The 27857-nt window shown below is 34.4% G+C and overlaps 1 protein-coding gene and 1 non-coding gene across 3 annotated transcripts in view; one reads left to right on the top strand and one right to left on the bottom strand.

Moving 5' to 3' along the window:
* TLL1 (tolloid like 1) overlaps positions 1–27857 on the bottom strand; it is a 341130-nt gene that overhangs the window by 243035 nt on the left and 70238 nt on the right. The gene's annotated exons all lie outside the window — the stretch shown is intronic.
* Positions 9181–9287, top strand: LOC138175218 (U6 spliceosomal RNA). Its single transcript, XR_011171937.1, has one exon. It is a non-coding gene; the product is annotated as a U6 spliceosomal RNA (small nuclear RNA).

Below are 27857 nucleotides of genomic sequence, written 5' to 3'. Positions count from 1 at the left end.
GAATCCCGGGCTCAGACACTTAGCACCCACCCAGAAACACCTGGCCGTGTAACCTTGAGCAAGTTACTTAACCCCAATTGCTTAGGGGCGGCCAGGTGGCTCAGCGAGTAAGAGCACTGGCTCGTGTTGGGATGACCTGGATCAAATCCGGGCTCAGATACTCAGCACCACACCCATAAATAACTGGCCGTGTAACCTTGAGCAACTTACTTAACCCCTATTGCTTAAAAAAAAAAAAACAGATAAATTATAAAAGAAAATGTAAATGAAAGAATTTTTTTTTTACCATGAACTGCCCCCAAAAGTAGTTTGGCATGTTGCATTCAATGGGGTAGGCTGCAGGGGGACAAATGATATGAAAAGTCATTTCAAGTCAGAATGAAAAAATGAAGTTCAAGGGATGACATGATATACTCTGAAATGCCAATTTTCCTTCACGGAACTAATACCAAACCATGTGAGTGCTAAGGCATAAGGTGAAATATAAATAGATGATAAGACAAGCTGGTCCAGAAATGAGAAGTCAGGTAGCAATTCTCTTTAGTGCTGCAGTGTTGGCACAGCAAACCAGACTCCAGATGGATAAGAGAAACACAGGGCAGCCAATGTACTTGTCAGAGCAGGCTGTCCATCTGGCAAGGTTTCACAGTTATTGCAGATTTCTGGTTGGCTATGTACAAATGGTGACGCTGGACAATAATGAAATATATCACAAAGGACAAAAGTTAGAAGGTCTCCTGGTCCCACAGCTTCCACTATTTGACTCCTTTTCTGCAACTCTATTTGACTTTTTCTCAAAATTTTGAAGCCACTCTTACAAAGGATGCCAATTCAAATATAATTATTATGGTACCAAACCTGATGATAATAATTCTCCCCAAAACACAAATTTACTTTGCTCACTGAAGGAAAAAAAAACACTTATTCTAATCTTCAGGTTAGAATTGCAGCCTAAGAAAGAAGATATAGTATAATTGGGTCTCAATTTCCTCATCTGCAAAATGAGATCAGATGACGTGATCTGTGTAACATGTCCTTCTAGTTTTAATATTCTACAAATGAGTGATTCTCAGGAAGCCTCCATATCAATTTTGAAAGGGTTTTCACAAAAACAAAATTATCATGTTATGTCAGAAGCATTTTGAAATGTCACTAAATATGACCAGTACTCTATTCAAAAGCATTTCAAAGCAAAACTTTTAGCTGAGAAATTCTGTCAGTCCACAAGCTTACTAATGCTCCAGGCACTGTGCTAAACTCTGGGGAGAAAAAGGCAAAAACATAGTCTCTTCCTGTTAGAATGTTCACATTCTAACTAGGAAGACAATACCCAAACAACTATATACATACTAGATAATAATTCCAAGAGACTTTTTTAAAATAGCATTTATTTCAATTTTTAATTTTTTAATTGCTTCTCATTTTAAGAGAAGAACATTAAGAACAAAAGAAAAATTTCCTTCTAGTTATTATGACTGATTACCCTGTTGCAAGTGCTATTTTTTTCTCTCTAGTAGTATGAATAGAGACTGATTAAACATGGCTAATTTGAGGAAGAGACAGTTTTACTACAATTTCCATTCTACAGTATCCTAATACTACTACTATTAAAAAATTAACATAACTCAGTTTGTAAACAGTTCATACTCAGTAATTTTTTTTTATTTTTCTTGAACATACCAATGAACATTTATCTGTTCAGTAATGATATAACGAGCTTTTGCTATCATGCAGTCATTCAGTTGTGTCCGACTTTGTTTGACCTTGTGGATCATATGATCCATGCAGTTTTCTTGGCAAAGAAAATGGAGCGGTTTTCCATTTCCTTCTCCAGTGGAGAAAAATAAGCTTTTACTTTCTACAAGGGACTGTGCGAGGTATTTGTGAATCTATAAAGATAAATAACACATGAATGTAAATTCTGTCCTCTTGGAACTTAAAATTAACTACCTGACATTCATGTGGATCATTGTGCTCTTCACATCAGATCATTTTCACATGCACTACTACCTCAGTAGGAATTGGTTCCTATCTTTGTCTCTACATCCGCAATTTGAGCTAAGTCACAAAATCACTGTGGGTTTAGTTTTCTTATTTTAAATAACAGTTGCCTTATGTATTTAAGCTTTATTATATAGTCCAATTTATAAATATACACATATTACATTTATAAGTAATATCAATGTAACATATACATTATATGTATAAATATTGTTATTATATAAATTTTTTTTATTATTTCATTATTTCCCCAGGAGGGAACTTTCTCAACCAGGGCAGATTTGAACTTTCTCTACCACAGAGCTGTGTGTTAACACTAAGCAGTTAATGGATTGACCATTCACAAGCCAGCATATATCAGACTCAGCACTTGAATCCAGATCTTCTTGATTATGGACAGTATTTGTCACTGTCATACATCATCATCATCAAGTATACCAATATTGTTCATTACAATATTATTTGTCTATATATTCAAACAGAAACTCATGAGACTTTTCTCAGTATGAGGATAGTTGAAGTGAATATATACATATATATGTATACATACATACATGTATGTATATGAGGGCATGTGGGTACGTGTGTACATGTATACACAGAGGGCACAGGACAAGTTGAATATGAAGGGATAATATGTAAAAAATAAAATTAAGAGATGAGAGAGGAATATATTGGGAGAAGGAGAAAGGCAGAGATAGAATAGGGTTTATCATATAAAAGAAGCAAGAGAAAACTGTTACAATGGAGGGGAAGTGGAGAAAGGTGAAAGGGAATGAGTCAAACTTACTCTCATTGGATTTGACTTAAGGAGGGAATAACATATATCCTCAGTTGGGTATTTTACCCTGTAGGAAAGTAGGGGGAAGGGGATAAGAGGGGGGATGATAGAAGGAATGGCAAATTGGGAAAGAGGGTAGTTAGAAGCAAGCATTTCTAAAAGGGATAGGGTCAAAGGAGAAAACAGAAGAAATGGGGGACGGGATAGGATGGAGGGAAATATAGTTAGTCTTTCACAATATAACTACTGTGGAAATGTTTTGTGTAACTACATGTGTACAACCTATATTAAATTGCTTGTCTTCCCAGTGGGGGTGAGTGAGGAGGGAAGAAGGGAAAGAATCTGGAAATCAAATTAAAAAAAAACACAAATATTAAAAAGGGGTTTTTTTACATGCAACTGGGAAATAAGATATACAGGCAAAGGGTTACAGAAATCCATCTTGCCCTACAAGAAAGTAAGGCAGGGGAGCCTTGGGGGAGGACATAAGAATAGATTGGGGGAAGAGGTATTCAGTATACTTGCCATCTTGGGATGGGGAGTAGGAGAGAGATGGGAAGAAAAATTATAACTCAAAATCTTGTTGAAAACTAAAAAATAAATAATTTATATATATGTATATGAATATATTAGATATATATATATATGTATGTGTATATATTGGAGATATGTATATGTGTGTATGTATGTATATTCGAACAGAGACAAACAGCCCCCTGGCCTTCTTACCTATTGCATTATACTGGAGCACTTGTGTATCATGCATCTACTACCAGTTTTAAATTGAGGCATAATTTATCAGTCTCAGCAATACTTTCTTATCCAGAACTATATGAAATATTCTACTCCATTTTCCTCTATCTTAGTCGTGAAATTCCAGCCAATAGATATCTTCCTTACCCATGAAAATTCTTTTTCAAGTGCCATCTTTTCTATGATTCCTCTCTGCCTCAATATAATATCTCCCTTATTTAATTTCCCAGTCTAGTCTACCCATCATACATATTTATCATATTCTGATTTGTCATTATATTTTTTATCTGTGTATGTCCTATTCTTCTACCCATAGACTATAAATTCCTTGAAAATAGGAATTCTTTTAATAACCTTTGAAGCACATTAATTAACAGGGGCTTAATCAGTGGGGCTTAATATTTTAACTAATATATTATATGAACCACTTTTTGAATTAGATGATATTATTACTTAAAGGCACTGTGCTAAGTGCTAAAAAGCAGTGACAGTAGAATATTTGATTTTGGGGAAAAAGCCTACTAGCCTTACAATAGAAAGACCTGGGTTAGATCCCCAACATTTGACTGTCAGGCTGGATAATTCACTTAAAACAGTGATCCTCAATTTCTTTCTGTAAAGAAAAAAAATAAGGGGCAGCTAGGTGGTGCAGTGAATAGATCACTGGTCCTGGAGCAAGGAGGACTTGGGTTTGGATCCGGCCTCAGACACAACACAAAAACTAGCCATGTGACCTTGGGCAAGTCACTTTACCCCAATTTCCCTCCCCCCCAAAAAAGTTAAAAAAATAATATAACACGAGGTAAATGCTTTATAAATTTTAAATTGTGTGTGAGGATTATGTTTATAAAATAAAAATCAGGGTCTTTGCTATGAAATTTTATCTAAAAATAATATATAAAACCAAAGATTAGTAAAAGTGGCTTTAAGAATTTAATGATTTGAGTGGGATTTTGTTAAATGTTTACCAAAATGTTATGGCATGGTTGTTACATTACTGGTATTAATATTGGGAAACATTTTATTTTGTTTAGAAAGGAAAAGAAAAATGTTATATACACTCGAAAAATTGGAAGTCTATCTCTCTGTTGCTAGGTAATGCAGTGGATACATGCTGGAATTGGGAGTCAGGAAATCCTGAGTTCAAATCTTAATGGAAAGAACAGAAGTTGTTCACACCTTGTTTCAGCTATTGAATTAACACCTTCTTTCAGGTTTCTTTTGAGCCTTGTATCAAGTCTGTTAAGAAACAGAATGCATGAACCCCACAACTTGTGAACCCTAGAACTCATCAACTCCTGCAACAGGAAGGGGAGGAGCTAATGACCATATATAAGGAGAATCTCCAGGCTAGAGACAGCAGAACTGAAAAGAGGACTCTTGTGGTGGCAGAGTCAAGAAGGAGAAAACTTGTGGTATTCCGGCACTCTGTTTGTCTGCTCTGTCTGTGTTGATGTTTGTTTGTGATACTTTGTACAGAAGCCCTGGGACCTTACTAGAAGCCATGAAAGAGGATTTTCTGGTTGCATGTTTACAGAAGTCCTGGAGGAGGGTTTTGGAGGTCCTGGGACTTTACTGATGATTTGTGCTGACCTCTTGGACCTTGTTTCTGCATCTGTGTTGATTTCTATGTTGATGATATGTGTTGAGTTCTCAGACATTGTTGGTGGGTCTGAGTTGATTTCACAGGCAGATAGGGAATTGATGATGGTATTGGAAATGTGCATTAATATTATTGTGGCTCTGTTAAACTTTGTCTTCCCAGAAACAGGAACTGTGAAGGACTTGAGGTGAACTGGACACTGTGAACTTCAATATAGAATGGGAACTGGATGAAGAACTGGACAAAAAACAGGGAGCTGCCTGCCTTTGAACCCAGGTTACAGTTGGAACTGGGACCGTGGAAGGGGAACCATGGAAGCTGAGAGCTAGCCTTGAGTCAAACTGAGAGAAGACTTTACTTGAATACTATGTACTGACTGAGAAGATTATGATTTACTGTGACCTAAGGGTGGAAAACTTTGATTTTTGTACTTTTTGACTGAATTAAGGATTTTGTGATTGATTAAATACATGTACTTTGTTTAAAACTATGTGACCACTTTGGTGAAAACTGTGTGGCCATTTTAGAGATAAGTTGTTGAGCTGTGACATTGTGAATGCTGTATTTTGATTTTCTGTGATAAGTTGTAACATTCTGAATGCTATCCCTTGATTTTCTGTAAATGTTTTGCTCTTATTTGTTACTGAATAAATAGAGAGTTTGCTATACTATGTAATCAGAACCTTGAAAGCTGTTCACAGCAGCAGTCCTCTGGAAAGCTGCTCGTGTGTGGCTTTACAGCCCCATATACCAACTAGCTGAGTACCCTTGGCATGTCATTTAACCTCTCTCTTAGGTTTAATTTCCTCATCTGTAAAATAGGAAAAATAACACTTGGCTGAGTAGGATGGTTTTGAAAATCAAATAAAACAACATATAAGTCCCTTTTTAAACTTGAAAAGGGTCTCCAAATATTCAAGGTTAATTATTAATTAACAACGGGTCAGTGAGGACAAACAGATAGCACAGATAAACTGGAAGACCTCCATGAAAAATCCTAGATGGTAACCTACTATTTATGTAACAAGTCACTCTCTAAATTACAGTTTCTTCAATTATAAAATTATTGGGTTATACAAAAAAATCCCTAATGACCCATTCAATTCTAAATTGATTATCTATTAGATTAGAATTACATTAATGTACACTAATTACAAAAACTTGGTATATTCAGCAAGGGAAATGACTTAAAGAAGAGGCAGGGAGAGGAGTGCCAAGATGGCTGAGTAAAAGTAGGAACTTTCTTGAGCTTGTCCCCAATTACCTCAAATACCTGTAAAAAAAATATCTCTAAACAAATTTTAGAGCCACAGAACCCACAAAAAGACAGAGTGCAATATGTCTCCAGCTGAGGACAGCCTGGCAAACTGACAGGAAGGGTCTACTGAATCAGGCTGGTAGCAGAGCATAGTCCCAGGTGGGCCACACCTGCACAGACCAGCAGCACAGACGGGACAGAGCAGACCTCAAGGGATTGAATCACTGGCAGCTATAGCAGTTTCCAAACAAACCTATTAACACCAAGAAGAAAGTAAAAGGTTAGTGGGGAAACTCTGTCAGAACTGGGTGAGAGAGGAGCAGGTTTTTCCCTTGCCACCAGCGTGGCAGAGGGACAACAGATGCATGTGCTACCACAGGGGCTGCTTCCAGAGTTCCAGGCCCACAGATTGTGGGGGGACCAAGCAACTGACAAGAGGGCAATTGCAGGAATCTTTCTGCTGGTGCTGAGGCAGGATTCTCTTCCTTTGCCCTGCTTGAATCTGGGTCGCAGTCTTGGGTGGCGATCCTAGCGTAAAGAATGTTTGAGTGGCAGAGTTTATGGTAGCTGTGGAGAGGGTGTCTTCCTCACAGTTCTGGGGCAAGTACCTAGAAGTAGCTCTAACAACAGCTGCACAAATCCCCAGAAATTTGGGACAGAGCACTTTCCATGCTGGAAGCAGAGTTCTACCATGGCAAAGAACTCAAAAGTCAAGTATTTGGTTGGCAAGATGAGCAAACAGAGGAAGAGAAATAAACTATAGAATCTTTTTGTGGGAGGGATGACAAAGAAGACCAAAAAATAGAACCAGAAGAAGACAACAAAGTCAAAACTCTTGCATCAAAAGACTCCAAGAAAAATATGAATTGGTCACAGGCCATGGAGGAGCTCAAGAAGGATTTTGAAAATCAAGTAAGAAAAGTAGAGGAAAAACTGGGAAAAGAAATGAGAGTGTTGCAAGAAAATCATGAAAAACGAGTCAAAGGCCTGCGAAAGGAGACCCAAAAAACACTGAAGAAGAAGAGGCAACAAATGGTAAGATGCCTTCTGGGGACAATGGAAAGCCCAGTTTGACTATTTCAAAGGCTCCAAATTAGAAAAATATAATAGATACATTTTAAAAATGGGTGACAGTCATTTTGTAAAAAGCATTGAATCCATACTAAAGAGTTTGAAGTTTATCTTTTTTAGCCATGAAGAGTAATTCCGAATACTTCAAGACAGGTCCAATGGGATAAAAGTGGTATATGAGAGAGATCTGTCCAAGTGGTATATGGGACAGATTGACAGTGGAAGTGTCTGAAGGCATAATTACTAGTTATTACCAATGCTATCAGTTTTTAAAAGTAGAATGTAATTTGTCCTCTAGCAAAAATGTGGTCAAATGATGATAAAATAGACAAACCCCAGTTACCCATGAACATAACTGAAAATAGATGTAAAAATATTTCCCAATAGTTTCTCTGAAATCACAACTTCCTCTTCCACCACCATTAGTTTTTAAGAACATAGTCACAGAGTGTGGTAGAAGTAGTTTGAACGCTTCCTCTGGAAAAGAGTCCCCTTTAAATTTAAGTGTGTTGCTGTACCACAGACACAATTCATCTGCAGGCCTGTACACAAGACCTTGGAAAAACCTCATAGCATTTATGATCTGCTGGCATAGGCTGGGAGGGCCTGGGGCTATGTCACAATGCGGTCTCAGAGGATGATTTTAGTGAAGGTACTATCATACAGTAACACCACCAACAAAGAGATCTTCCTGATTCACTTAGCTAAGAGTTTTAAAAGGGCGGGAAGGTGGACAGAGCAAATAGCAAATTGCCTTCAATTCCAAAAATCAAAACTTCTTAGTGTCAACAAATCACCAAATCATCAAAAATTTTTAAATTTCATCAAGACCATGTTAGCTTTGCTGGATTATGAATATCAATGTACTAAATGAAACATTAATGACCAATAAGGATTTATATGAATTCTACAATTTCTCAATTTACTTATTTACTGGTGGAAAGATATCTAATTTGCAATTCCTTTTCTGAAAAACAGAAAAATGGTCTGCAACCTTCAGTTAAACAAATTGATTAAAAAAAACTGCAACCCCCATGAAACTTCTTTCATACAATTTTTATTCTGGTGGCATTCTTTAATGTTAGTGTTGTTTTTTTTGGGGGGGGTCGGAGGGGGCTGAGCAAGGCACTTGGGTTTAAATGACTTGCTCAAAGTCACAAAGCTAGTAAGTGTCAAGTGTCTGAGGCTAGATTTGAACTCAGATCCTCCTGACTTCAGGGCCAATGCTCTATTAACTGCAACATCTACCTGCCACAGTGATATTCTTAATAGGGGGAAAATAAGAACTTGTTCATTACTTTTTAATTTAAATTTTTGTTAACAAATGAAGGAGAAAAGGTATCTGGAACCAATGACACAGAGTGAGTCATTTTTTATTAGTAAAAATGTCTCTGTAGATCACCTATTCCCCTATCACTTCCTCTGCACTAACGCTAATGTAATAACATTTAATGATATATGTTAATATTTATAAAGCACTTTCCTCACTAGTTTAATATGACAGTACAGGAGAGAATATAAATATTATTACTTCAGTTTATCACTGAAGAAACGAAGGTAAGAGAAAATAAATTATTTGGCCAGGGTCATGCACCAAATCTGTATGTAACCTAGTCTCTTCACTCCAAATCCAATATTTGTTCCAAAACATCACAATGCCTCTCAGATAAAGGGGATTTTGCCCTGTGTCAATTTTTCAGAAGAAACAGAGCCGAATTCACTTCAACAGCACATATAGTAATATTGGAACAATACAGAGAAGATTAGCAAGGTTCCTATGTAAGGATGACATTCATATTTGTGAAAAGTTTCATATTTTGATGATATGAAGGTATAGTCACAGAAACCATATAGTCACAGATTCAACTAAAAAATTGGTTGAAACTACACCTTTAGCAAACTTTAAATTGTCAGCATTTCCAAATATTGACAATAAACTTAACAAGAAAAGAAAGAGAAATTCTATTTAAAATTACTGCAGACAGTATAAAATACTTGACACTTCACACAAACACTGATCTAAATAAATGGAGAATATTAATTGCTCAGATAGGCCAAGCCAATTTAAAAAAACGACAATATTATCTAAATTAATTTACTTAGGGCCATAGAAATAAAAATACCAAAGAAACAGCTAGAAAAAATAGCAACAAAATTCATCTGGTGGAAAAAAAAATCAGGACTACCAAGGGAATCAATGGAAGGGAAAAAATGAAAAAAAGGGGACCTAGCAGGACCAGATCTGAAACAATATTACAAAGCAGTGATCATCAAAACAGTGTGATAGTGGATAAGAAATAAAGTGTTGGTAAATAGGAAATAGAAATTCACAATAAACAGGAACCAACAAACACAGTAGCCTAGTGCTGGATAAACGCAAAAATCCTTGGGGAAAGAACTCACTATTTGACAAATACTGCTGGGAAAACTGAAAAGTAGTCTGGCAGAAATTAGGTGTAGACCAGCATCTCACATCATATACCAAGGTAAGCTTTAAAAGGATACACAATTTAGACATAAAGGAAAAGACCTTAACTTAGAAAGACCAAGTTCATTCACTGTATCCTGAGCTATCACCAGTCTCCTGACCTTTGTTTTGTCACTAGACTTCAATGACTCTGGAGGTGAGTGTGAGGCTGATAACTCTGCACAGCTCTGCCTCAGTCAAACCAAGTTAAGACATCAATCTTTTGATGCTAGTGGTCTTCTTCAAGAATGAAGGATGTCAGGGACGGCCAGGTAGCACTGTGAGTAAGAGCACCGGCCCCAGTGTCGGGATGACCTAGGATCGAATCCGGGCTCAGATACTTAGCACCACACCCAGAAATAACTGGCCGTGTAACCTTGAACAAGATACTTAACCCCAATTGCTTTAAAAAAAAAAAGAATAAAGGATGTCACAAAGTGTGGCATAAGCAAATTAGAGAAGCATCGAAAAATTATCTGTCAGATCTATGGATAAAGGAAGAATTCATGACCAAGCAAGAGAGAGAGTGGTTCATTGGGGATGGGCGGTGGAGGTAGATAACTCTGATTACATAAAATTAAAAAGTTGTGTTGCTTTTGTTTTGTTTTGTTTTTAGGAAAAAAATCAATGTGGCCAAAATTTAAAAAAAGCAGGAAATTGGGAGAGCAATTACAGCAAGTTTTTTTTTTTCCTGATAAATACCTCATTTCTCAAATACATATATGGAAATGAGCCAAATTTGCAAAATAAATAAGTGTCATTATTCAATTGATAGAGGGTCAAAGGAAATGAATGACGGTTTTCAAAAGAGGAAATCAAAGCTATCAATAATCATATGGAAAAAATGGTCTAAATCACTAATAAGTAGAGAAATGCAAATTAAAACAACTCTGAACTTATCACCTCACACTCATCAGATTGGCTAAGATGGCAGAAAAAGAAAATGACAAATACAGAGGGGATGGGGGAAAATAAGTACACTAATGCACTACTGACAGAGCTGTGAACTAGTCTAACCATTCTGAAGAAAAATTTGGAATTATGACTAAAGAGGTTTAAAACTGTGTATACCCTTTGATCCAACAAGACCCCCACTATGTCCCAAGGAAAGTAAACAAAAGGGAAAGGTCCCACATGAACAAAGATACTGATAGTATTTCGGGTTTTTTTGGAAATTGAGGGGGATGCCCATCAACTGAGGAATGCCTGAGCAAGTTAGACTAGAAGAATGTGATGGGATTCTATTGTACTATTAAAAATTATGAAGAAGACAGTTCCAGAAAAATCTGGAAAGACATATTAGCTGATTCAAAGTGAAATGAGCAGAACAATATACATAGCAACAGCAATGTTGTAAAGATAATCAACTGTGAAAGTTAACTGATCAATACAATGATCCACCACAATGCCAAAGGACTCGTGGTACAAAATTCTACCCACCTCTAGACAGAGAATGAATGGAATAAAAATGAATATTGAAGCACTTTTTTTCCCTTTCTTTATTTTCCTAGGCTTGTTTGGGGTTTTTTTCTGAGTATGGCTAATGTTGAAAAATGTTTTACATGACTTCATAATGTAATGGGTATTGTATTTCTTTTCTTTTTAATGGGTGAAGGATGGGATAAGGTAGAATGAGGAATGGAATTTGAAACTGAAAATAAAATTAAGTTTTAAAAAGAGTAGAAATGAAGTAGAGCTTTCTTTTTCTGATACTCTTTCCTAGTTCATCCATATGGTGAAGATCTCAGTGAATTCACCAATGTAGACACCATGAACTAAACCAATGAGAAGAGTAGGACTTTCTTCCTCTTCCCTTTTTTATCCTAGCTCCAAAAAACAAACCTGTAGGTATTTGTTTCTGTTCTCTATTATTTGTCCTCAGTTTCATAATTTGTAAGATAGATTTATTAAAACATTTTGCTAGTATTTTTTAGAAATAACTACTTTCTATAACAAAAATAATTTAGTTTTTTTTCTTTTTTGCAAATCTCCTTAATGTCTAGACTAACAAACAGATTTTCACATATGCTTCTATATTCAATCTATTGCATTTTTCTTGTTGTTTTGGTTAAAGTACATGATGAAAATCTGGCTTTACAAAGACATGTAGTTGTATGATTGTGGAGTATTTTAATAGGCAGATAAAGTATTAGTGTTATTGACAAAAGTTTTGATCTTTCACCCTCTTGGAAAGAGTCTTAGGGACCCATAGAAATTATAAAAATAACTTCTTTATTATGCATTCAAATGCATTAGATTTACAAAGCACTTTATCTGTTTTCTCATTTGACCCTCACAAGAAACTAAGCTAGGGAATGTACATATTATTCTTTCCCTTAAACCAATAAAAAGGTGAAAGCAAGATTAGCAAGATTAGTTGCAATTAGCAAGATTAATTGCCTCAGAGGTCAACTCCTGGTTTGTTACACTATAGTTGGAAATGATTCTAGAAATTATATAATTCAAACTTCATTTCATAGATGATCAAATTAATACCCATAATTGTAAGTAAAATAATTTGTCTAAGGTCTCTAAGAACTAACTAAAGTTAATCTTTCTAATGCCTTGTATACTATTCTTTCTAGTAATGAACCCTGCTTCTAAATTGGATCATTTGCAAATTCCCCCCATTAAAAAATCATTTCTTACACCTACCAATAAAAGAAACATTTATTAATCATTAAGAGTTAAATATCTAAAAATATGGATGAGGAAAAAAACATCTTTACTCCAAAATAACCCTCTATTTTCTTTAATATATTAAAAAAGGTTTTTCTGAGAAGGGGTCCAAAGGCTTCAACAGACTGCCAAGTCTGGTGTCCATGCCAAAGTTGTCCATCACCAAAAAAAAAAAAATTTTGCAAAAGACTCCTACTCTAAAAGATCTTTCCCTGGCTTTAAGCAGGTCACTAACTAAGTTGTTGTTGGGATTTATGACAGTGCATGGTATAAATTGTAACACAAGTAAAATTTATCAATAAAAGAGCTTACTTACTTCATTAAAAATGTAACATTTTCATCATAAAATGCAGCTATAGAATTATATCGTATAATTACATCGTATAATCCATTATAGAAAGTTGGATACCAAACACCACTTCAAGTCTACTTTAACATATCTGTACTTTTTTATTACTCTGATTAATCATGACTTTAAAAAATGATATTAGTAACATATGGGTTACCTCATTTTTCTCCACTTGGATTTATTTGGTCAAATAACAGTATTAGAAACAATAGTGAACTAACAAAAGTTAGAAAATTCTGATTCATGGTTTATTTAAAATTTTCTGACATAAAACTTATGTCAATATTTTTTTACCAAATACTTTAATATTTCCATTGGTTTATCAAAGTATAAGTTGCATCCCTATAATTTCTTCTTATCCTCTCTCTTTCATTCACATTTTCCCATTCATTCTCCATAAAGGGGTCAGATGATGGGCTAAAGATTTTCCTCTAGCTTTTCTAAAATAACACAGTTTCTAACACTTGGGCTCTTCATATAATCCTTGCTTTAACTAAATAACCAACCCATCTCCTTTTCTAAACATTTCCTATATTATACTTTTATGTATCATCGTAGCAAATCTGCTATAGCCAACAAGTCCAGGGGATATCTCCTCACTGTCCTTTGATCTGCCAACGAATTTTATTTGTTTTTGGAGCTTGTGATGTTCCATGATGTACTACTACATATCACTGGAAATATACTGTTAAAAAGATAGATGTTTGTGTTTTGCCCCACTCCACAATCAGAAACATCTTCAGATTACCGAAAATTACCAATTTCCCCAAAATCCAAACCTCTTTCTTCCTCCTACTCAATTATGAGACTACCTGATTGTTGATTTGGATAATACATGCTGATGGATGAATAATGTAAATTATATTCTGGATGACAGAAATTTCCATCACTTGATTATTCTTCTATGAAGAATCAGGCCCAACTATTTTGACCGGTTTTGTACTCAGCTAAGGAAGCTCTACAGGATTAAAATTCATTCATTCAGCACAAAACCAAGTGTAAAAAAGCAAGAAACCTGCATTATCTCATCATATATAGGGAATTCTCTATATTCTGTAACCAGACATCTGCTTTTTTGTGTGTTGATCATACTGACAATCAGATTGCTTTTTAAAAAAGTTATTCCACATTAATCTTCCAAGACCTTATATGTATGGAAGGCAATTTGTTGAAGGAGAGAATATATCTGTGTATACATATATATATGCATATGTGTGTATATATGTATATATCTTTTATTTATATTTATAATCTAAATACATGGAAATAAGCGACCAGCTAAACTGATGAGGTTTTATTTTTTGTAGCTGAGTTGAATTAAAATGAATATTGTAACAATCTAAAGGAGAAAGTAATCATAGTTCTAAACAATAATTTTTTTAAAAAGCATAACTTCATAAAAAAGGTCATCTTGCATTTGCTTAAAGACCATATGTAAAGGGAAATCCATGACTCCTAAAGGTTTTCATCAAGGATATTCTTGGTATGTGTAGAGATCATTGTCATAAATATTTTAGAGAAATTTTAGAATGGGGGTGTTTATTAATATCCTCCCCATTGTGCTTTCAGTAGGAAGAAAGCCAGGGGCTTTTTTTTCAGATTTTAGTAGCTTCCTTCTTACATATATACTGAAAAAAAATTTTCTCGATACTAAAAAATAATTTTAGCTCCAGTAGGAATTTATTCAGTGTGTATCTGATGTGATTCAGCTGTTCTTCCTGTATTCATTTCATTCAATACCATCTCCACTTCCTCATACAGAATATCAGGGAATGAGGGACTGGGATCTTAATATGATAGCCCTACCATCCTTTAATGATAACAAGAGTTTGTTACAGAAATAGACAGAATTATTCTATTATGATTTCTTTGCTGTCCTCCTTCCAGATTCTTCTTGAAATGTCCCTTAGGACATTTTTTATTAGATTCAGTCTCATAGTGAGTTTTTCCTAGACTTATTTTTACTACATTTGATTTTTGTTGTTTTTGAGGTGTTTCAAAAAATCCTTCCACCTCCTTTATAAGTTTATAATGAGTTTATATTCTTATCCAAAGAGATGGAAATGCTGACTTCTCATAGGCGTTTTTTTTCCTGACAGTTCCTGGGACCTTTTGGTCTCGTCAATATGAGTAAACAGTTAGACCTCTGTAGAAAGTGGGATTAGTCTACATCTATATAATCAAAACTATGGTATTGTTTTGTTTTATTTTCCAGTAATAATGTATGGCTGTAAGGGTAGGATTATAATGAAAGCTAAGCATCATAGAACCAACACTTGCAAGTTGTGGTGTTGGAGAAGATTTTTGAAAGTCCTTTGGACAGCAAGGAGTTCAAAGGCTACTCCCTAGAAGGTCAAATACTGACACTGAAGTCCAAATACTTTGGTTACATAATGAGAAGACAGGACTTATTGGAAAAGACTCTGACATTGTGAAAGACTGAAGGCAAAAGGGGATGGCAAAGGAGGTCAAAGGCTATTCCCTAGAAGGTCAAATACTGACACTGAAGTCCAATTACTTTGGTTACATAATGAGAAGACAGGAAAAAGAACAAAGTAAAAACCCCCAATTAAATACTAAATTAGAAATACTGAAAACCAAAGGAGAGATTTATAAAATTGAAAATAAGGAAACTATTGAATTAATAAATAAAACTAAGAGCTGGCTTTATGAACAAAACAATAAAATTGACAGACCCTTAGCGAATATGATCAAAAAGAAGAAAACCAAATTAAGATTATCAAAAATGAAAAGCATGAATCTACCTCCAAGGAAGAGGAAATTAAAATAATAATTAGGAATTATTTTGTCCAATTGTATGTACATAAATTTGACAATCTTAGTGAAATAGATGAATATTTACAAAAATATAAGCTGCCCAGATTAACTGATGAGGAAGTAAATTACTTAAATAACCCCATCTCAGAAAAAGAAATCGAACAAGCCATCAGTGAACTCCCTAGGTAAAGATCTCCAGGGCCAGATGAATTTACTAGTGAATTTTATCAAACATTTAAAAAACAATTGATTCCAATACTCTACATACTAATCCAATACTAATTTGGGAAAATTAGTGAAGAAGGAATCCTACCAAATTCTTTTTATGACACAAATATGATACTGATACCTAAATCAGGAAAAGATAATACAAAGAAAGAAAATTATACACCTATTTCCCTCATGAATATAGATGCAAAAATTTTAAATAAAATATTAGCAAAAAGACTAAAGAAACTTATGAGAAGAATAATACACTTTGATAAGGTAGGATTTATTCCAGGAATGCAAGGATGGTTTAATATTAGAAAAACCATCAGTATAATTGATCATATCAACAATAAATCTAGCAGAAACCATTTGATTATCTCAATATATGCAGAAAAGGCTTTTGATAAAATACAACATCCATTCCTATTAAAAACATTAGAAAGTATAGGAATAAATGGAGACTTCCTTAAAATAATAGCCATCAGCAAGTATAATATATAATGGGGAGAAGCTAGAAGCATTTCCCATAAGATCAGGGGTGAAACAAGGCTGTCCACTATCACCCCTCTTATTCAACGTAGTACTAGAAATGTTAACAGTAGCAATTAGAGAAGAAAAAGAAATCAAAGGAATAAAATTAGGCAAAGAAGAGATCAAGCTATCACTCATACAGAAGATATGATGATATACTTAGAGCATCCTAGAGAATCAAGTAAAAAACTACTTGAGACAATAAATTTGGCAAAGTTGCAGGATATAAAATAAACCCACATAAATCCTCTGTATTTCTGGATATTCATAATGAAATTCAACAGCAAGAGATAGAAAGAGAAATCCCATGTAAAGTTACTGTAGACATTATAAAATATTTGGAAATCTACCTGCCAAAACAAACCCAGGACCTATATTATCACAACTACAAAACTCTTTTCACACAAATAAAGTCAGATCTAACTAATTGGAAAAAAAATTGCTCGTGGCTGGGTCAAGCTAATATAATAAAAAATGACAATTTTACCTAAATTAAATTATATATTTAGTGCCATACCAATCAATTTACCAAAAGACTACTTTTTAGAGCTAGAAAAAAATTGTAACAAAATTCATTTGGAAGAACAAATGATCCAGAATATCAAGGTAATTAATGAAAGAAATGCTAGGGAAGGTGGACTAGCTATACCAGATTTTAATCTGTATTATTAAAGCAGCGGTCATCAAAACTACTTGGTACTGGCTGAGGAATAGAGTAGTGGATCAGTGGGACAGATTGGGCACAACAGACTCAGCAGTCAATGACTATAGTAATTTATTGTTTGATAAACCCAAAGACCCCCGTTTTTGGGATAAGAACTCACTATCTGACAAAAACTGCTGGGAAAACTGGAATATAATATAGCAGAAACTGGGCATAGACCATTATCTAACGCCATATACCAAAATCAAGTCCAAAAGGGTGCATGATCTAGGTTTAAAGGATGATACTACAAGCAATCACAGTAAGCAAGGAATAGTTTACCTGTCAGAATAGTGGAGAGGGGAAGTATTTAAGATCAAGCAAGAATTAGAAAGCATTATAAAATGCAAAATGGATAATTCTGATTACATTAAATTGAAAAGATTCTGTACAAACAAAGCCAATTTAACCAAGATTAAGAGGGAAGTGGGAAATTGGGAAAGAATTTTTACAACTTATGTCTCTGATAAAGGACTCATTTATAAAATATACAGAGAATTGAATCAAATCTATAAGAATACAAGTCATTCCCCAATTGATAAATGGTCAGAGGATATGAACAGGCAGTTCTCAGAGGAAGAAATAAAAGATATCTATAAGCATATGAAAAAATGCTCTAAATCACCATTAAACAGAAAAATGCAAATTAAAACAACTCTGAGGTACCACATCTCACCAGTCAGATTGGCTAAGATGACAAAACAGAATGATAAATGCTGGAGAGGATGTGGAAAAACTGGAACATTGCTGGTGGAGTTGTGAACTGATCCAACCATTTTGGAGAGCAATCTGGAGCTATGCCCAAAGGGCTGTAAGTAATTTCATATCCTTTGACCCAGCAATAACATTTCTAGGGTTGTATCCCAAAGAGATCATAGAAGCGGGATGAAGACCCATATGTACAAAAATATTTATAGCAGCTCTTTTTGTGGTGGCAAAGAGTTGTATATTAAGAGGATGCCCATCAATTAGGGAATGGCTGGCCAAGTTATGGTATATGAATGTAATGGAATACTATTGCGAATAAGAATCAGATGGATTTCATATCTACCTGAAGAACTTATAAGAACTGATGCTGACTGAGAAGAACAGAACCAGGAAAAATTTGTACACAATTACAGATACAACGTATGTGTGACGACCAACTTTGATAGACCGAACTCTTCTTAGAAATGCAGGGCTATATGTAAACTCCAGAAGTCTCATGATGAAGAGACATGTCTACATGCAGAGAAAGAACTAGAAAGAACAGAGTTTTAGTGGAGATTGAAGCAAATTACCTGCTCTCTTTCTTTTTCTTGTTTGGTTTTGTTTCCTCTTTCCCATTGTTCATTCCATCCGATACTATCCTTTATAACCTGAAAAAACAAACAAACAAACAAAAAAGAACAAATAGGAAGAACCACAAAAAAGAAGAACCAAAAAAAAGGAGAGAGGAAATATTCTACTTCAATCTGAATTCAGACTCCATAGTTCTTTTTCTGGATGAAGATTTTCCATCATGACTCTCATGGAATTATCTTAGATCCTTGCACTGCTGAGAAGAGCTAAGTCTATCAAAGTTAGTCATCACACAATGTGACTATTACTATGTACAATTTTCTCCTGGTTTTGCTTAGCTCACTCAACATTAGTTCATATAAGTCTTTCCAGATATTGCTGAAGTCCACGGGCTCAACATTTCTTCTGGAACAATAAATTGTATTCCATTATATTCACATATCACAACTTGGTTACCTATTCCCCAAATGATGGATATCCCCTCAATTTCTCACCACAAAAAGAGCTGCTATATATATTTTTTGTATATTGGGTCCTTTTCCCATATCTGTTATCACTTTGGAATACAGACCTAATAGTGGTATAGTTTGATCAAAGGGTATGGATGATTTTATAGACTTTTGGGCACCTTTCCAAATTGCTATCCAGAACAGTTGGATCAATTCACAATTCCACCAACAATGGATTAGTGTCCCAATTTTCCCACATCTTCTCCAGCAGTTATAATTTTCCTGTTTTGTCATGTGTGCCAATCTGATATGTGTGATATGGTCTCTCTGAGTTGTTTTGATTTGCATTTCTCTAAGCAATAGAGATTTAGAGCATTTTTTCACATGACAACAGATAGCTTTACTTTCTTCCTCTGAAAACTGCCTGTTCATATCCTTTGTCCATTTATCAATTGAAGAATGACTTTTATTATTATAAATTTGACTTAGCACTCTGTACATTTCAGAAATGAGGCCTTCATTGGAGATACTGGTTGTAAAAATTCTCAATTTTCTGCTTCCCTTCTAATTTTGGTTGCATTGCCTTCGTGCAAAACCTTTTTATTTTAATGTAATAAAAATTATCCATTTTGCATTTCATAATGTTCTCTAACTCATTTGGTCATAAATTCTTCCATTCTCCATAAATCTGACAGGTAAACTATTTCTTACTCTCCTACTTTGCTTACAGTATCTACCTTTAGATCTAAATTTTGTACCATTTTGACCTCATCTTGGTATATGGTGTAAGATGTTGGTCTATGCCTAGTTTCTGCCATACTATTTTCCAGTATTTCCAACAGTTTTTGTCAAATAGTAAGTTCTTATCTGCAAAGCTGATGTCTTTGGGTTTATCAAATAGTAGATTTCTATAGTCATTGACCACTGTGTCTTGTGTACCTAACCTATTCTACTAAACTAACACTATTTATTAGCTAGTATCAAGCAGTTTTGATGATTGCTGCTTTATAATACATTAAGATCTGGTACAGCTATGCCACCTTCCCTTGCATTTCTTTTCATTAATTCTCTTGATATTCAGATTTGTTCTTCCAGATTATTTTTTCTAGTTCTATGAAGTGGTTTTTTGTTAGTATGATTAGTATGGCACTAAATAAGTAAATTGATTTAAGTAGACTTGTCATTTTTATTATATTAGCTTGGCCTACCAATGAGCAACTGATATTTTTCCAATTATTTAGATCTTTATTTGTGGGAAGAGTGTTTTGTATTTACATTTATACAGTTCCTGACTTTGTTTTGACAGGTAGACTTCCTAATGTTTTGTAATGTCTAAAGTAACTTTAAATGGAATTTCTCTTTCTATCTCATGCTGCTGGGGCTCTGTTTTTCTGCATTAAATTGTGAAGTTTCTATGCCCTAATACATGGTCAGTTTTTGTGTAAGTGCCACATACCCCTGAGAAAAAGGTATATTCCTTTCTATGCCCAGCCAGAAATGCCAATGATTTATGTGGGATATATTTTATATCCTGCAACTTTGATAAATTCATTTTTTCAAGTAGTTTTTCCTAGATTCTCTAGGATTCTCTAAGTATACCATCATGTCCTCTGCAAAGAGTGATACCTTTACTTCTCCTTTGACTAATCTAATGCCTTCAATTTCTTTTTCATCTCTTACTGCTTGCTAAAGCTAACATTTTTAGTACAATAACAGTGTTGATAATGGTCATTCATATTTCACTCCTGATCTTACCAGAAATGCTGATAGCTTAATACCATTATATATGCTTGTTGATGGTTTTAGGTAGATACTACCTATCATTTTAAAGACACCATTTATTACTATCCTCACTAGTGTTTTTAATAGGAATGGGAGCTGTATTTTGTCAAAAACTTTTTCTGCATCTATTGAGATAATCATATGATTTCTGTTAACTTTGTTGTTGATATGGTCAATTATACTGATAGTCTTTCCAATTTTTTTCCAATACTGAACCAGTCTTGCATTCCTGGTACAAATCCAACCTAGTCAAAGGATATTATCCTCATGATATACTGCTGTAATCTCTTTGCTAATATTTTATTTAAAATTTTTGCATCTATATTCATTAGAGAGATTGGTCTATAATTTTCTTTCCATTTTTGCTCTTCCCAGTTTAGATATCAGTACTATATATGTATCATAAAAAAAATTGGTAAGGATCCTTCTTCCCCTATCTTCCCAAATAGTTTACATGGTATTGGAATTAGCTGTGTTTTAAATATCTAATAGAATTCAATTGTAAATACATGTGGCCCTAGAGATTTTTATCTTGGGGAATTCATTGATAGTTTGTCCAATTTCTTTTTCTGAAATGGGGTTAAGTATTTTATTTCCTCTTCTGTTAATCTCGACAATTTCTATTTTTGTAAATATTCCTCCATTTCACTTAGATTGTCAGATTTATTGGCATACAGTTGGGCAAAATAGCTCCTAATTATTGTGCTAATTTTCTCTTCATTGGTGATGAATTCACCCTTTTCATTTTTGATACTGGTAATTTGGTTTTCTTCTTTCTTTTTTAATCAAATTAACCAAAGTTTATCTATTTTATTATTTTTTCATAACAGCAGCTCTTAGGTTTTTTATTAGTTAAATAGTTTTCTTAATTTAAATTTTATTAATTCTTTTATTTTCAAAATCTCTAATTTGGTATTTAATTGGGGCTTTTTAATTTGTTCATTTTCCAACTTTTTTAGTTGCATGTCCAATTTATTGATCTCCTCTTTCTCTATTTTATTTGTGTTAGCACTGAAAGATATAAAATTTCCCCTAAGAACCACTTTCACTGCATCCCATATGTTTTAGTATGCTGTCTCATTATTGTCATTTTCTTGGATGAAGTCATTGATTCTTTCTACGATTTATTGTTTGACCCACTCAGTCTTTAGGGATAGATTTATTTTCTAATTAATTTTTAGTCTATCTTTTCCTCACCCTTTATTACACATAATTTTACTGTATCATGATATGAATAGGATGCCTTTGATATTTCTGTCTTTATTCATTGAACTGTAAGTTTTTTATAGCCTAACACATGGTCAATTTTTGTGTAAGTGCCATGTACTACTGAGAAAAAGGTATATTCCTTTCTATCCCTAATCTGTATTTTTTTTATATTCTATTCATCTATTTAGCTTTTTTCTAATTTATTTTGTGGTTAGATTTATGTAGTTCAGAGAGGGGGAAGTTGAGGTCCCCCCTCTAAAATAGTTTTGCTGATGTTGGAAGACTGGAAAGGTGGGGAAAGGAGTTGTTTTTGAAGGGCTTTGAATGGGATTTTATATTTGGTCAGACCCACACTTTAGGAAGACCAATTTGACAACTGAGTGGAGGCTAGACTATATTGGAGAGACTTTAATTAGGGAGACCAACAGACTATTGTGTGTGGTGTGAAGTGATGAGGACCTCTACCAGGGTGGTGATAGGGTCAGAAGGGAAAAAGGGATAGGTGTGAGAGATGATTTGAAGGTAAAGTTCACAGGCCTCGGCAGCAGATTGGATATGGGGGGCGGAGATGAGAGTTGGTGGTGCCCTCAACTATAGTAATGATGTTTAGAAGGTAGGGAGTGTTTTAGGGAAAAGTTAATGAATTCCATTTTGCATGTGTTGAGTTTACAATGTCTACAGGATGTCCAGTTTGAGATGTACAATAAATAGTTGGAGGTGTGAGACTAGAGGTCAACAGAGAGGTTAGGACTGGATACGTAGATCCAAGAAATCATCAGCATAAAGATGACAATTGAATCCTTGGGAGCTGGTGAGATCACCAAGTGAAATAGTAGAGAGGGAGAAGAGAAAAGGTCCTAAGACAGAGCCCTGTAGGATCCCTCCTCCCTTCCTTTGCAAAGAAGGAAACCTGAGTCCCAGAAAAGTTAATTTAATTGCTCAAGGTCACTCAGGCAATGAAAATCATTAGAGACAAGATTTGAACCCAGGTCCTCTGGTTCCAGAGATAGTATTCTTTCCACTTAACTATGTTTCTTCCCTAAGTCCCTTTCCTTCTCTGGGGTCTCACTTCCCTTCTTTTTAAAGCAAAATATTTGAAAAGATGGTCCCTAATATCAGTTCCAGCCCAATATTATGTGAGTCTATAATTTACAACTGACCCACCTCCCAAATTGAGAACAATATTCATAGCATACACAGGTGGATTTCATCTTTTGCCTTCTAAAACTATGTCTGTTATAGGCATTAAAAATCAGGGCATTAATCCCATTGGGATCATGCCAGGTCATGTGAACATAAATTCCTGAGAGAAATTAGGAGACATCTGCTCCTATGTCACTATATGTAAGTCTCTTCTCTCTGAACCTCAGTTTCCTCCCCTGTAAATGGAGAGGTTCATTTAGATGATTTTTAAAGAAAATTTGGCAGGGTTTAGTGATAGAGGTTGGGAATGAATGAAAAGGAAAACATGAGAAAATGTAGAGGGAAAATTTGTCAAAAAAACAATTCCCACTCCAATTTTCTAGCTGGTTCAAATAGAAAGAGGTAATCAAGGAATAATTCAGTTCCAAGATAGAAAATTTTTAAAATCCATTTAAAAATTGAAAATTAAGATGAAAGATAGAGAAAAAAGTAAATCTACCATTGATTGCATGTACCTGGTCAATTCAGAGACTACTAGTATTTAAACCTGGATGAGACCTAAGAGATTTAATCCTAGGATCACAGAACATTGGTTTAGAGCTGGAAGAAACCTGAAGGGTGAGCTTATTCAACCTCCTCATTTTACAGACTAGGAAAATGTGGCCCACAGAGAGGATGTCACCTGTCCTGGTTCCCATGAGGTAGAAAGTAGTATTGCCAGAATGTGAACTCAAGTCCCAATATACCAAATATATGTTCAGACAAATTTTCCTTTTTGTTTTGTTATGAAGGCATTTGAGAATAGGAGTTTACTTGAGTTCCTTTTTTTCTGGTTCTATTTTTTAACTTTCCCTAAGTCTAATAATATGGGATGTCAGTGCTGGAGGGGTTCTTAGAACATTGAGTGTCAGAGATATATGGAAAAAAATAAATAAATAAAATAGTTTTGCTGTCTATTTCTTCCTGTAAGTCTCTTAACTTTTCCTTTAAGAATTTGGATGCCATACCACTTGGTTCATATTACTTAATTTCTTTTTCTTTCTCTGAAATCAGGATTGGTACCCCCCCCCTTTTTTTTACTTTGCACTGAAGCATAATATATTTTGCTTCAGTCTCTTACTTTTACTCTGTGTGTATCCCTCTGCTTTAAATGTGTTTATTGTAAAGAACATATTATAGGATTATTTTTTAATCCTTTCTGCTATTCACTTCCACTTTATGGAATAGTTCAACCCTTTCATATTCATAGTTATTATGATTACTAGCTTTCTTCTTTCTCTCTATCTTATTTTCTCTATATATATCCTTCATGTTTTTCTCTCTCCTTTCTCTCATCATTTTTGTTTTACTTCTGACCACCACCTCCCCCAATCTTCCCTCCCTCAGTCAACCCTCTCCCTTTTATTTCCCTTTTCCCTACTACTTCTTCCCTCCCTCCCTTTGTTTTCCCCTTTGCCTTCCTACTTCCAATGGGGTTCGTTAAATATCTGTGCCTGGGTATGTTATTCCCTCTTTGACCCAAATCCAATATTAGCTGCGTTCAAATAATGTTTTTCTCCCTCCCTTTGTTCCTTCTATTACAGTATAATAGTTCTTTTTGCTTCTTTATGTGATATAATTTAACCCTTCCTGCCTCCTCCTTTCCTCTTCTACTAGTACAATCCCTTTACACCTCTTAATCAGATTTTTTATCATCACATAAAAGTCAATTTATACCCACACCCTTTGTCTATGCATACCCCTTCTAAATGTCATAATAAAGATACAATTCTCAAGAGTTACAAGTTTCATCTTCCCTTGTAAGGAGCTAATCATGATTATTAAAAGGCTAGATAACTAAGTGTTTCAACAAATTATGTTTCTTGGTGTGTTTGGGTACAGAATGAAAATCACTCTGCCAGCTATTTTATTTGCCTAATGTGAACCTGTCACCCAACTAAATCACTTTCTGTCACGACAGCTGTTTGCTGTTCAGGGAGGCACTTGAACTCTGCAAAATAGGAGAAACAAAAAACCAAGTTTCTTAGGTTTCTGGGAAAGTATAGACATTAAGTTAATGCCACAAGATATTTAATGTTACCTTGAAAAAATAATAAAACACATCCTTAACCACATTACTTATCTATTAGAGATATCGGGGAAGTAAGAATGAAGTCCTTGAGAAGAAATCATTTTTATGAGTGCTCCTGACAATTGAAACGCAATAACTAAAATTTTTTGAAGGAAATGGAAGAAGAAAAGTGTTCACTCCCCCCCCAAAAAACTGTTGTTTTAACTTGAAGGAATGTGTTTTTATTTCTACCTGTTACCAAATAGAAAATGAGGAACTACAAAGAACAGAAACCAATTGTTTGTTGTGTGTCCCTTGAGAAAATAATAACATGGTTAATTCCTATCCTTCATTTCTTTGTGCCAAATATAAAATATCTCCAATTTACTAATTAGTAATTTTCTTTTAACTTTAGTTTGCAATTATATTCAATTTCTTGATTAAAGCAATTGCTACAAGAAAAAATATTAGGTATAGTTTCATTTTGTTTACTACATTTACAAACCTGGACATTTTAAAAGTGCAATGCCAAAAGAGAGATCATCTGCTGACAATGAATTTTTCAACTAGCATTTTTTTCATTATTAATAAGATTCTCTTAAACTACCTTCATAATAATAATCTATTGTCTTTAGCCTCCTCTTTTCTCATTTTTAGAACTTCAAATCTTTTCTATTTCATTTGAAGCATTCCCTAACCAAATATAAATTGGGAAAGCATTTTTATTACAACTAGAAAACTGTATAAATGCTAGCTATTATTCATCTATATTTAGAGGAAGAAAATAAAAGAAAGGGAAGTTTTAATAAGGAATCCTAGTCCCACTACACCTCTCTGTATCTTCAAACATAAAGTTCTAGAAAATAATGGTTGTTAATTTTTCATTGACATGGTGGTTGATGCTAATACTTCATAATAATACTGTTCTACAATCTAAGTAATTTTTCTGTGTAAAAATATAGTCAGTGATGCTAAAATTTTATAATCTATGGTCATTTTTTTCTGGATCCTTCTGTACACAAGATGAATAAGAACAACTAATTCTAGGAGCCATGAATGAGCAAATATGTGACATTCCCAGCTAAGTGGCAGGATACAGACCAGCAGGAAGAGATAACCAAGTCAATGATGAACACTTGTAAAATGTAAGCAAGTCTGGCAGAGCTCAACACCGTACTTCAGCTGGGAAATTAGATAACAAAAGGTTGGCCATGTGTGTTCTGCTCTTTAATAGGAGAGATGATATCAGGTAAGCAAACAGTCAAATATCCACATCATGTCTTTCCTAACAATAACAGAGACAGGAATACTTGGAAGCACTGACATTTCATATTATTTTACTTGGATCAAATTCTAGTTTGAGCATTTGTACGCTAATGAGAGCTTCTGTTTACTTAAACTTTTTTTTAAAATAACTTCAACACTATCTCTCCTTTGACAAAATTAATTCAACCATCATTCATTTACCAATTGCCTTCATCTTAAAGTTGTTTTACCCTTTTCCTTCACTATTTGAATATTAATATTAAAAAAGAAAGTTTTGTATGGGTATGTCTTCTTTTCTTGACCATGGGGCTGAATAGATTCATTCACATTTTTTAAAATGCTTTGCCTATTTTTAAAATAATAAAAAATTTAATATACTAAAAGATTTATCAAGTATAGATTTCAGAGGGGTTTAAAAATAGCATTCAATAGCTTCTAAATCAATGTAACATCTGAGAGATAATAAGCTCCTCTTAAGGGCAGCTAGGTGTCACACTGGGTATAGAGCATCAGGCCTGCAGTCAGGAAGACTCATCTTCATGAGTTCAAATCTACCCTTATACACTGATTAGCTTTGTTGTAGCCCTGGGCAAGTCACTTAACCCTGTTTGCCTCAGTTTCTTTATCTATAAAATAAACTAAAGAAGGAAATGGCAAACCACTCCAGTATTTTTGCCAAGAAAATCCAAAATAGGGCCACAAAGAGTCAGACTGAAATGACTCAACAACAATAAAAAAAATTTCTCTTTCTGCAAACCTCTCAATCTTCCAAAAGTTTTGAGCACTTGACCTTGATGAATCTCTAACATCTCCCTAACCCAACTCCCCTTCTTAATGGACTTGAAATTGGTACCTCATAATATCTAAGAACTTTATTATGTGTTTTTCTTACCTATAATTACAAAAGTCTGTATAATATATCTGATATGGATATATTAATCTAAGGACTAGAACTGAGATGGCAGCACTGGAGAAGAGGAAGAAAGGGCAGACTCAAGAAATTTACTAAAGGAATAATGAGAAATGATTCCAAGCTTTTGAACCTAGATTCCTAAAGCAATGGTAGACTCATTGACAAAAACAGAGGAATGAAGAAGAAGAGCAGGTTTGGTGAGAAGGCATGGCAATTTCAATTTTAGACAAGTTGAGTTTAAGGTGTTCATATGGCATCCAGGGAGATATGTCTGGTAATTTGATATACAATGGAAATTTGAATATCAACTTAATAAAAAGATATGGCCCTGGAGACCAAGATTTATAATTCACCCATACAGAAGTAATATCCAAGCTCAGAAAGTAGATGAGAATATTGGAGAAAAGAAAAGTCTGAAGACATAATATTAGTCTATAGTGGAGAGGAAAACAAAACAGAAGTATAGTCAGAAAAATGGAGTGTTATAGGCAGTATGGGTTGGTAGAATTGTAGAATAAAGAAAAAGGAAAAGTTCAAAACAGAAGAAATTGTTACTGTGATGAATGCAACCCAAAGAATA

The sequence above is a fragment of the Petaurus breviceps genome, unplaced genomic scaffold (genome assembly GCF_028583685.1).
Source record: "Petaurus breviceps papuanus isolate PSGF00001 unplaced genomic scaffold, PetGlider_PUasm1.0 76, whole genome shotgun sequence".
Taxonomy (NCBI): domain Eukaryota; kingdom Metazoa; phylum Chordata; class Mammalia; order Diprotodontia; family Petauridae; genus Petaurus; species Petaurus breviceps.
Note: the sequence above shows the minus strand (reverse complement) of the source record. Positions and strands in the feature narration are given on the sequence as shown.